The sequence below is a fragment of the Ceratotherium simum genome, chromosome 24, assembly GCF_057802395.1.
Source record: "Ceratotherium simum simum isolate JZ-2026a chromosome 24, ASM5780239v1, whole genome shotgun sequence".
NCBI lineage: Eukaryota > Metazoa > Chordata > Mammalia > Perissodactyla > Rhinocerotidae > Ceratotherium > Ceratotherium simum.
In genome coordinates this window covers 42,829,520-42,837,043 of record NC_141923.1, presented here as the reverse complement: position 1 = coordinate 42,837,043, position 7,524 = coordinate 42,829,520, and positions in this window count along the sequence as shown.

Sequence of the window (7,524 nt, the reverse complement as noted above, 5' to 3'; positions counted from 1 at the left end):
TTTTGGTCTGTAGAAATTATTGTTTTCTAATATACTATTTTACTTCATTGTTTATTTATTTATTGTGTTTATTGTTTTTCTTTCCTAAACTGCAAATCACTTGAGGGCAGAGATTTTGTTAGCTTTGTTCACAGCTGAATTCCCAACACCTAAAACTTGCTTGAAACATAGTAGGCACTCAATAAGTATTTACTGAATGCATGAAATGGATAACAGTGCCCTCTAAAAGCAAACTTCTTCTTGAGGTTTCTGTAGCCACACCCATAGTAGAAATGGGCCACTTTATAAAGTGATTTACTTCAAATGGTTTTCATAGACCTGCAACAACTATTTTATCCAATGTATCTTGCTCGTGGAAACAGCTCTAAATGTGTCATGCATAGCTGTAGAGTGCAGAAAATGTTAGATGTGGCCTCTGATTCTCCTGAATAATTTTTGAAGACCTATAGGCTACATATCAAAATCATGTAAATAACAATTTTTTCCCAAGAGCAAGTGTTAAATGTAACCACGCTTCCATATTTTTATTTGTGGTTAAAAGTATCCAACTTTCTTGTAACGGTACTTCCAGATTCATGTACTTGTTACACATTTTTCATTACTAGTTTTATGATACAATGTCTTCAGAAGTCAAAGAAGCTGATCTATTTATAATCTTTCTAAAATCGAAGAATGGTTGTACATTTGCAATACTATTTAATGCCTAAAAGAAGAGCGTTAACCATCCTACTGTTGGCGATGGAAAACTGCCTCAATCAGTTGAGTTCATACTGACATCTGGAGGCCAAGTTTGGTACTACATGAGGGCCATTACACATTTCTCAGAGCGGTTAGTGCCTCCAACCCCCTCTAAAAGAAGTAAAACACCTGAAACATTGAAAAATATCAAAAAGTTAGTTAAAAAAAGAGTTTGTTTTGAATGGTTTTTTGTATTTTATGCGTAGAACTCTGTTGCTTGGGAAATTTGAGTGTAATTCTGGGAAAAGAATAACAGTGACCTTGGCTAACATTCCTTGAGTTGGTACTCAACTAGAGGTCAGGCAGCACGCTAGTGCTTTACTGGCAGCCACTCATTTCATCTTCAGATCATCCTACAACATAGGGACTATTATTATCCCCATTTTACAGTTGAGATGCAGGCTCAGAGTGGCTGGTAATTTCTCAAGGTCACTTAACGAGGTGTGGCAGAGCAGAACTTGAACACAAATCTGTTTGATCCCAGAAACCAGTTGGCACTGTTGCAGAGGTTCTGCAACAAGGATTCTGTTGTGGGAGCAAAAGAAATTCCTGTGAAGAACAAAGCACTCTGAGTCACTCCTAAAAGGAACTGAGTTATTAGAACTTCCTAAGTCATAAACACTCAAAATATGCCACCAAAAAAAAATGTGTCTTTAGGAGGAGAATTGACTGGAGGGGGCAGGAGTATCTCAGAAACAATGTCATTGTTTGCCAACTAAGTCCAAGGTCCACTTGTGAAGTACTTTCTTGGGTCAAGTGATTTGGGCCCATTCTTATCCTAATGGAGACCCGAGATACCATTTATTTGAGGCCCGCATTTGTGAAGGGCGTCAAATGTAGATCTCCAAACTGGATCTACCGAACACATTGAAAGATGATGGCTTTCATCATACAATTTTATGCTTGTGTCCCATTCAATGATAGTCCAACCCCATCATACATTATGAATATATAACTTTTGTAAGTGTAATTATCTTCTAAATAGCATAATTATGTTACACTATGTTTCTGCATTGTGTATTAATTTATTAAGTGTAGATATGTTATACTACAAGTATTGTAATTATTTTGGCATTTAAAAACTTTTTAATAAACTAAGAGCTTCCAAACATGGAAAGGGCCCGTGTCTCTATTGCCCTTATAAACACCCTAGATGCACAGCTCTATCACTCCACAACTGCACTTGGAACGTCTAGCCAAGAAAGTGCTAATCTCTGCTTTAATGACCCTCTTCCCAAACTCAGCCTCCTCTTCTAGTAGTTTCTCTAAGGTATTGGTAGTCTTTTGCTGATAGGTCAAAACACCTCAAAAGCTAAAGTTATGGTTGAAGATAATGTCCAAGAAATTAGAAAAAGACACTTTGCTTTTGGAAGCTGGCTGATTAAGTAATAAACTTTACTCAGAGCATTTTGGCGAGTGTGGTTCTTGTACTTGGCTAAAGGAACTTAGCTGACTTCAGTGTGTCTCCATGACTTAATACTCCCAATAACGAGGGCATGCTTTTTGTAGAAAGAGAAAAAAGGTTTTGTTATGTTATGTTTTGAGATGTTAATGAACATCTCAAAAAAGAGAAAGTTAATAAATTTTTCAATCAAAATTCACTGTAGGACTGGCAAAGGTCAGGCACAACGTATTCCCTCCTCCAGATCCTAGCCATTTGCCCAGAGATCATAAAGGGGCAGGTACTTCTTACACTTCATCTCTCCATGTTTCCCTCTGTTACAAGCTCATCAACTCAGCATGTTGATAATAACAGTCTGGGAGGAGCCAGTATCTGTCTACCAGCTTGGGAGAGAAAGGAGGAGCTGTTAGGACTCCGACTGTCTGCTTCTCATTATAGCACTATATATGGTTTCTGCGAACCAATTAAAGACACTCATTTCAAAACTCTTTGTGTCTCCTATCCTGGGCAAAGTCATCTGCTATTATCATTATTAGTTACGTGAGAGTCAAATATAATAACGTGGGCAGTTGGGGGAGAAGATGTCCAAGCTGGAAACCTAGTCACCCTGCCCCCTTGCAATCCTTCCCATATACCCACCCAACCTCTCCCAACAAAGAGATATGTATATGATTATTGGCCTCTGGTCTTTTTGATTCTTCTTCATAAATGCCCTAAAATCATTCCAAGATCTCCATTCATGCTGTCACAGCCTTGTAATTGTCTTCCTGCCTCTGGTACACAGCCCCTCAAGTGTGCCTTCCACACGGCAGTTAGAGTGATACGGTTAAGGGTGGTGTCTCTTAGGTTAAATAGACTGGACTTTGAACCACAACCCTGTCATTGACTAGTTGGGTAACCTTGGGCAAGCTATTTACCCTCAATTTCCACATCAGTAAAATGAGGATAATAATTATATTTACCTCTTAAAGTGTATGAGTACATTCCCATAGATGACTAATAGAGGCTTCTATACAACCTCATTGAAATGTTAAGGGTCTATAGAAATGAATTGACCTTTTAAAAGGTCATTATCTGATGAAAACTGTGATGGTTTTCAATTTGTGTCAACTTGACCGGGACACAGGTACCCAGATATCTAGTTAAACATTATTCTAGGTGTGTCTGTGAGGGTGTTTCTGAATGAGATTAACATTTGAATGGGTAGCCTGAGTAAAGCAGATTGCCCTCCCCAATGTGGGTGGGTCCTATCCAATCTGGTGGAGGTGTGAATAGAACAAAAGGTAGAGTAAAGGAGCATTCGCCCTCTGTTCTTGAACTGGGACATTTGTTCTCCAGGTTCTCAGACCCTCAAACTCAAACTGGAACTATACCACTGGCTCTCCTGGGCCTCCAGCTTGCAGACAACAGGTTGTGGAACTTCTCGGCCTCCATAATAGTGAAAGACAATCTGTTATAATAAATCTCTTTACATATATATGTTCTTTATATATATATTTATATATTGGTTCTCTGTATATATTCTGTTTCTCTGGAGAACACTGACTAATACAGAAACCAAGCTAGAAACTACACAAACGTGTGTAAAATATTCTGAAATGTTAATGAGCAATCCCAAATGAATTAATGTTTCTAAGCATTATAATTTATTAGATCTTATGTGAGTAGAAAGACATGCGAAACATTAATTTTTGCCTGTTCATTGCAAGAGAAGAGAAAGTTATGAAACCAATTGAAAAGGTCTGATTTTGTATACTAATTAAGGAATCTGCCTGGGTATGAGGGTGATATTCGCTAGAAACTGCCAATAATTTTTGTTTGCAAACTTACTCCATTTGGTAGTCATAATTTTTCGAAGTCACCACTGTGGAATTTATAATTTAGATGTCTTAAATTATTTTATAATAACTTGGAAATGGTCTTTGGTGTTAGACTACAAAAATAACAAAGTAAAATGTTTGGAATATACAGAAGGTATCAAATCCCTTACAATTGAACACCTCGTACTAAAATACCCCTAGTTGGGATTTCCAGTGCTGTTCAACAGCTCTGGTGTGCTAGATCTCTTAGAAATCTACCTCCATGTAATGCATGTATTTTTTTTATTACTAAGCTTTATTTTCAAAATATATTGTTCCATCTACCAGAAGCATTGTTCACTAAGACACTTGGCTTTAGATATTCTCCCAAGGACGTTATTCTATTTACTTGTGAACAACAGGATTAAACATTGCATTTCTGGCTATGATTTCGGAGAGTTCCCATCAGGATAACTTGATCTGTCACTGTTGCTTCTGTTGTTGACCTCTGAGCTCTTGATGGTCTATATTGAGACAGGGATGCTGCTGGTTTGCATTGTCACTCCTTTGCAGTCTCTGCTTGCCTGTGAATATTACTGAAAGTAAGTAAGCCTCCTGAAAATATTTTGGTATGCTATTTAAAACTTTCTAAATATAGTGCCATTTCAGTACGTTCTGGTTAGCAAATATCTACCCTGGTGGCTTTGATACTTGCTTACAATTGAGATTTTTTTGCAAGTACTTCGAGCTCCTTTTTAATGGACTTTATCATTGTTTCAAGTTCAATGAATTAATAGCTTCAGATTTAAATTGCTGGTGAAAACCTCATAGCTACGCTTCTGAATGATGACATAGGCTAGATTTATTTTTATTTATTTATTTTTTTAGTAGTGTGCTTTCCCTTTTATTTTATTTTATTTTTTTAATTTTTTTTTTTGTTTATTGCAGTAACATTGGTTTATAACATTGTATAAATTTCAGGCGCACATCATTATACCCCCACCTCTGCATAGACCACATCATGTTCACCACCCAGACACCAACCACAACCCATCACCACACACATGTGCCAAACTATCCCCCTCGCCCTCCCCCCTCCCCTCCTCCCCCCTGGCAACCACCAATCCAATCTCTGTCTCTACGTGTTTGTTTATTGTTGTTATTATCTACTACTTAATGAAGGAAGGATTTATTTTAAATACACGTGAAACAGATATTCTGATTTATGACTTCTCCAGTGGTTCAATAAAAATGAATATTAAGTATGTATATGTATTCATGATGGAAATTAAAAGTTCTGTATAATTATGATTAATCATAGAAAAAATTCAAGAATTTTACAGGAAGTCAGAAACTTTTTCTACCTGGTTAATTTAGTGAGATTAATGTCTTACAGCTAGTAACACATGTGAACTATTTCACCATGGACCATAATTTATACAGGTATATATTCAGGGAGCTGGATGGTTTGAATAAAAATACCAAGCAATAAAAATATAGCATTTATCCATTTGATAAGGAATTGAATGTCTGTGTATGGATTTACCACATCTAGTTTATCCATTCATTAGTTGATGGGCATTGGGTTGTTTCCAACTTTGGCTATTATGAATAATACTGCTATGGACATTCATATACAAGTTTTTTTTTTTTTTTTTTTGAGGAGATCAGCCCTGTGCTAACATCCGCCAATGTTCCTCTTTTTTTTTGTTGTTGAGGAAGACGGCCCTAGGCTAACATCTGTGCCCATCTTCCTCCACTTTATATGGGACGCCACCACAGCATGGCTTGCCAAGCAGTGCGTCGGTGCGCGCCCGGGATCCGAACCAGCGAACCCCGGGCCGCCGCAGTGGAGCGCACGCACTTAACCGCTTGCGCCACCGGGCCAGCCCCGAATATATATATATATATACAAGTTTTTATGAGGACAAATTTTTTCATTTCTCTTGCGTATATACCTAGCAGTGGAATGGCTGGGTCATATGGTAATGCTATGTTTAGCATTTTGAGGAACTGCCTGTTTTTCAATAGCAGCTGCACCATTTTACTGTCCCACCAGCAAGGTAAGAGGGTTCCAATTTCTCCACACCCTTGCCAACACTTATTATTATCCTTTTATTATTATTATTATAGTCATCCTAGTGTGTATAATGTGTTATCTTATTGTGGTTTTGATTTGCATTTCCCTAATGACTAATGATGCTGAACATCTTTTCATAGGCTTATTGGCCATTTATATGTCTTCTCTGGAGTGTCTATTTGAATCCTTTGCTCATTTTTAAATTAGGTTGTCTTTTTATTGTTGAGTTGTAAGAATTTTTTATGTATTCTGGATACGAGTCCCTTATCAGATATATTATTTATTGATACTCCCTCCTATTCTGTGGGTTGTCTTTTCACTTTCTTAATAGCATATTTTGATTCACAAAAGATTTTAATTTTGATGAAGTTCAGTTTAGCTGTTTTTCTTTGGTTGCTTGTGCTTTAGGTGTCATAGCTAAGAAACTGTTGCCTCATCTAAGCTCACAAAGACGCATGTAAATGTTTTCCTCTAAGAGTTTTAAAATTTTAGCTCTTATATTTAGATCTTTGATCCAGTTTGAGTTAATTTTTGTATGTGGTATTAGGTAGGGCTCCAAATTCATTCTTTTGCATGTAGATATCCAGTTGACCCAGCACAGTATGTGGAAGAGATTTCTCCACTGAATGGTCTTGTCATCCTCGTTAAAAATCAGTTGACCACCACAGAATGTACAACACAAGAGTGAATCCTAATGTAAACGATGAACTCTAGTCAATAATAAATATCAATATTGGTTCATCAATTGTAACAATTGTACCACACCAATGCAAAATGTTAATAATAGGGAAAACTGTGCAGTGAGATAAGGGGCATCTATCTGGAAACACTCTGTACTCTCTGCCCAATTTTTCTGTAAACCCAAAACCGCTCTAAAAAATTGTCTATTAATTTTCTTTAAATTAATTGACCATAGATGTATGGGTTTATTTCTCCACTCCATTGATCTATGCCTATCCTTATGTGAGTGCCACACTGTTTTTACTGCTATGGCATTATCATTTTTTAATGCAAGAAGTGTGAGTCCTCAAACTCTGCTCTTTTTCAAGATTGTTTTTATTATTCTGAGTTCCGTGAACTTCTATATGAATTTTAGGATTAGCTTGTTAATTTCTGCAAAAAAAAAAAAAGTTGGAATTTTCATTGGAAAAATCACACATTGAAACTGTAGATCAATTTTAAGAGTATTTTCATCCTACAATGTTAAGTCTTTCTATATGTAAACATGAGTCTTTCCACTTATTTAGGTCTTTAATCTTTTTCAAGAATGTTTTTTAGTTTTCAGCATACAAGTCTTGAACTTCCTTGGTTAAATTTATTCCTAAGTATTTTATTCTTGTTGATGCTATTGTAAATGGAATTGTTTTCTTGATTTCATTTTGATATTGTTCATTGCTAGTGCATAGAAATACAACTGATTTTTATATATTGATCTTGTCTCCTGCAACCTTGCTAGCTTTCCTTCATTCTGCATTCTAATTATTACATTTTTAATTCTAGAAGTT